This window comes from Rhinolophus ferrumequinum, chromosome 3 (assembly GCF_004115265.2).
Source record: "Rhinolophus ferrumequinum isolate MPI-CBG mRhiFer1 chromosome 3, mRhiFer1_v1.p, whole genome shotgun sequence".
Lineage (NCBI taxonomy): Eukaryota > Metazoa > Chordata > Mammalia > Chiroptera > Rhinolophidae > Rhinolophus > Rhinolophus ferrumequinum.
In genome coordinates this window covers 30864256-30869934 of record NC_046286.1, presented here as the reverse complement: position 1 = coordinate 30869934, position 5679 = coordinate 30864256, and positions in this window count along the sequence as shown.

Here is a 5679-nt window from a genome sequence, read left to right as displayed (position 1 = left end):
TAAGAACAATGTCTCCGAATACTTCTTTCAAAAGATGTTTGTAATAGTTTGGGTCCTTTTCAGAAAATATTTATTCCCCTCTTACTCCACCATTGGGTGGAATGTATTTCTTTTTTCAATATATGCTGGATTAGGCCACGTATCCTTTTGGCCTTATGGTAGGCTGAATCTACCTCTTGACTCTGGGTTTGGCCATGTGACTTGCTGTGACCAGTGGATTATTTCAATGGTGACGAGCAAAATTTGGAATGTGCTGGCACACTGGGGTTTGCATCTTGTTTTTCCGCCATTGCCATGAGAAGAGCATCCCCTGGGTAGTTGCTGTCTATTCATCCCAGGCCTCTGAATGAAAACATAGTAAGTAGAACAGGAATAAATAGGCAGTGAAGCGCCAACTCATCTGGAAGAGTAGTTTAAAATAGATCCCCATATATATGAAAAATACATGCTTGTTTTTGTATGCCACTGAGATTCTGTTGTTACAATAGCTGCCTGATAATATAGCATTTCATTTTGAAGCAATTTAAATTATTTTTTTTTATATTTATCTTCTACCTATTCCAATGGCTTATTCATATTACAACAAATTCTTAGTTTAGAAGCTTCACAGAAATAATTTGTCATTTGCTTGTATTGTTATGGGAATAGAGATCACTGTGGGAAATCATAGTTGAATAAATTTGGACACTACCCTTACACTTCAGAACAAGAGTACATGTTGTCTCCAAGCACTAAATTTTATAGTTTAATTTCAGTTTATTAAGAAAAGTGCTAAATCTCAAGCATGAAAAAGACATTTTAAAAAGCTCAAGAGGATGTTGCTTTTCTGGCAAAATATAGTATCCACTTATAATCTATAAGGTGTCTTTATATCTTTTGGGTTGAGATATAGAGAAAAACGTACTATTTGTATTCTGTATCCTCAGTTAAATGGAGAACATAGTATACTTAAAAAGGTTTTGCTATTTAAATAGTATTTATCAATTACAAATTTCATGTCAGGAATTCTCTAAAATTTAATACAAAGATACATACCAGAGAAAATAATCAGTCAACAATCAATCATTCATAGAATTTATTTATTTATTTTGTTTTGGCATAGAATTGTTGTAGGCAACAGATTCAAGAGGGTGGGAAAAGAATATGTTTATTTTGCTTTGTATTGCATATCAAGTACTCACCACTTAACAGTCTGAACTAAAATTTGCTGAATTAATAAATAAGGAACTGAATATTGATGAAGATCAACACTATTCTCCAGCAGGTACAATAAACTTGGTGAAATACATATCAGTTTCAGATATATAACAAGTATGAAAGGCAGAATAATGATACCCCAAAGATGTCCATGTCCTAATCCCCAGTCCCCATGAATACTTTATGGTAACATGTCAAAATAGAGTTCAGGTTGCAGATGGAATTAAGGGTGCTCACAGGTGACCTTGAGATGGGACGATAGCTGAATTATCAGGTGCTTGCAATGAATCAGAAGGGTACTTAAAGAGTGGACGAAGGAGGCAGAAAAGTCAGGAGGGTTGTGACTATGGAAGAGGTCTGAGTGATGTGACATGAGGGGGACTCGATTCACCTTTGTAAGTTTTGAGGATGGAGGACGGCAAACCACAAACCAAGGAATGCAGGCAGCCTCTGGACCCTGGAAAAGGTAAGGAAACATATCTATCCAGAGTCTCTGTAGTGCAGGGGATCCTGCCGACTTTGCCATGTGTCGTGCGGGGCGGCCTGCAGGGTGTCAGGCGGGGTATCCGGTCCCGCTCCCCACATAAGAACGCAGGACATGGTGAGGCCAAAAAGGAACACCCACGGAGCCATAGGTAGGGGAGTCACACCACTATACTCTCACTGGCGACTGGGTTGGAGACACAGGAACCAGGAGCCACACACTGCGCCGCTTGCAGGCTCAGCCACCATCTTCTTGCTAGCTCCCCCTTTTTCTCTTTGCTACTAGCCTAGCCATGGCAGTTATATTCATGGCTAATGGCTCACTGGTTACAGCTGAAGGCCAACTAGCCACAGCTGATGGCCATTTGATCACAGTCGATGGCCATTTACTACCTGAGCCAGCACCTTTCTATGTGAGGCCGAGAGCCTGGAAACTGCTTTTTGGGGCTCTGTCCCCACACTCCACCCCTACAGGGTCTCGCCTCACAATCTACGCAACAAGCGTCTTCTGCGAGGGGCCCTGTGCGAGGAGCCTGGAGGTGAATGCTATTTCCTGGACACAGCCAAGCTCTCTGGTCACAGCCAGGGTTTCTCAGGGCACCACCAGTACTTCTGGGCACAGCCAGACTTCCTGGACTTCTTAGGGTACCTCTAGTGTACCCGGGCACACGAGGGCCTCTCAGGGCACTGCCACTCTCTCTGGACACAGCCAGACTTCCTGGACACAGCCAGGGCTCTCAGGGCACTGCCACTCTCTCTGGGCCTCTCAGGGTACCGTGCTGGAACAACAGCGGCTCACAGTCAAGGTGCTTACATATTCTCGATGGCGGCCGGTCAAGACACAAAAGCAAATATCCGCCAGTTCCATTTCATGGTGGTATGTTCCCAAACAGTCAAGTGGTCCATTAAATTAGGGATGGAAGGCAATTCCCCATAGTCCATAGTCATTTGCCAGGGCTGTCCTGGGGGTGAGAGATGACCTTGACCTCACTCTCAGCTCCCAGGGAGGACTCAGCAAGCCATTCCTCCTGAGACTACAAGTCCTGCATCCGGGCTGCCTCAGCAAGCACTTCCCAGCCCACAGGGCCGCAAGGACCTTCGCTTTCTCCGGCCTCTGCTGGTTGGGGAACCATCGATATCTTCCCACCCCTCCACGGGGGTCCAGTTCTCAGGCAGCTGCTCCTCCTGGTCTTCCTGAGACTGAGTGTTCATACACACAAACTGTTCCACCGTCCTTTGGAGAGCTTTGGCCGACACTGTACCCTGCTCTCTGCGCCATGTGTAGTGCAGGGGATCCTGCCGACTTTGCCATGTGTCGTGCGGGGCGGCCTGCAGGGTGTCAGGCGGGGTCTCCGGTCCCGCTCCCCACATAAGAACGCAGGACATGGTGAGGCCAAAAAGGAACACCCACGGAGCCATAAGTAGGGGAGTCACACCACTATACTCTCACTGGCGACTGGGTTGGAGATACAGGAACCAGGAGCCACACAATTCTCAACCCTCACTGTGCCGCTGGCAGACTCAGCCACCATCCTCTTGCTAGCCCCCATTTGCTGCTAGGGTAGCCACGGCAGTTATATTCATGGCTAATGGCTCACTGGTTACAGCTGACGGCCAACTAGCCACAGCTGATGGCCATTTGATCACAGTCGATGGCCATTTACTACCTGAGCCAGCACCTTTCTATGTGAGGCCGAGAGCCTGGAAACTGCTTTTTGGGGCTCTGTCCCCACAGTCTCTGTAAAGGAATGCAGCTCTGATGTAGCCTAGGTTATGCCTTGATTTTAGCTTTCTTAGCTTGGTGAGACACATACTGACCTCCAGAACTGTTAGATAATAAATTTGTGCTGTCTAATCTGCCAAGTTTATGGTCATTGTTAAAGCAGCAATGGGAAACTAATACAGCAAGTTATTTGGTTGAGTTGATTTTATCTGATTGCTGGCTCGGGCATTTTTTCCTTAAGTTTGCTTACCAATTTTATCAGGGAATTGCAGTTGTGGTTAGTCGCTTGACCAACAAACATGTCCTCCTGTACCTTGAAGGCCGCTATCTTTGATGAAATACGTAGTTTCACAAAAAAACGTAACACACGTGCAGCTGGGATGGCAGAAGAGATAACCTCTCACACATTTTATCAATCAACTAATCCTGGTAATTAGTAGGAGTCATGTCTTAGTCATACTGAACTTCTAATGAGAGCTTTTTCATCTGCACTGGTAGTTGTGTCTTGGACTTGTGAAAAGCCAGAGATTAGTGTAGAGTATACCTCTTTGTTCATTTCGCAGATAAGCAAGCAGGAGGATGATTGAAATGTTACAAAAACAAACAAAAAACACCGTGCACCACACACACACACACACACACACACACAATACTTGTGCTTACAGAAAACTGAAAAGCAAAAAAACCAGAAATTATTATTTTACTTAATTGGCAACTTCCCCGATTAATACAAATTTAATTCCCCGATACAGAGAAATAAGAATAAAATCATACAAACCATCTCAAAATATCTGGTATTCAAGAATAAAGTGGTGATTGGAGATTAACAATTATTAAATTAACATTTAGTTTAGAATCAGAATTTAAAATAAATAAAATGTGGACATAGCTATTATAAGGAAATACTTCATTCTTAAAGTGGATCCTGCGTTTATTAAGCTGTCTTAATATTCCTCCTGAATTAAATAGAAAACAAACATAATAATAGAGAAAGCTATATGATCAGTTAGTATAACTTTCTCTTATAGTTTTTCAGAATTTAAAATTTAATTTTTAAACTCAATTTATCTTTGAAATTGTTTCTTCTAAAGTTTCTTAGGCTGTTCTGCAACATTCAACAGTCATGATTATAGTCAATGTTCCTTTCCTACATACACAGATAAGAATAAAATGAAAATTTGTGGGTATGTGAGCAGATTACCTTTAATAAAATATCTTTAATAAAGTTATTTTAATATATTGGCATGATATTTCTTATAACCCACTGTGGGAGAGAATCCCAGAGAGCAATTTCCAGGCTCTTGGCCCCACGTGGAAAGGTGCTGGCTCCAGTAGTAGATGGTCATCAGCTGTGACTAGTTGGCCATCAGCTGTTACCGCTTAGCCAGTAGCTACTGATATAACTGCCATGGCTAAGCTAGCAAGCGGGGAGTGTGTATTGCAGAGTGTGGATTGTGGATTGCAGAGAGGCGGATTGCAGTTAGCAAGTGAAATTGGTGGCAGAGAAGCAGCCAGCAAGTTGTGGAACGTGTGGCTCCTGCTTCCTGTGTCTCCAACCCAGCTGCCAGCCAGACTATAGTGGTATGACTCCCCTATCTATGGCTCTGTGGGTGATCCTTTTTGGCCTCACCATATCCTGCGTTCTTGTGAGGGGAGCGGGAGCTGAGACTCCGCATGACACTCTGCATGACATCCACGTTATTTCTTTCTTTCTTTTTTTTTTTTTTTTTTTGGTATATTCAGCCAATTCAGTATTTTTGTGCAATAAAAAGGACCACAGAGATAGAATAGGAGAAGACATTGTCATAGCTAACATTATGCTGTATATTTTGAATATACAAGTAATTCCTAAAATGAAGAAATCACCCAAAATAGAAAATGAGCAAATGATTATGAAAAAATAATGATCAGAAAACTAACCCCAAATCTCACTAGTATACAAAGAGATTTGAAAGTTATTATAATCATATAAATGCAAATTAAAACAACCTTGTGATTTCACTGTACCACTCTTAGCCTAACAGAAAGTGGAAAGCATTGGTGGCTGTATGGGCTTTGGGAATGCTTAGGTCCAGCAGGTGGGATCGTAGATTGGTGCAGCCATTCTGGAGAAAAGTGTGCTATTGCTTAGTCATCAATTACTTTCCTTCATATTAAGTCCCAGAGTAATTTTCATGCAAATCCATAGGGGATTATGTACATTTATATTCCTTGCAGCAAGTTATCTGGAAGTGAGCAATTGGAAGCATTTGGATTTCCATTTCAAGGGAGTGCAT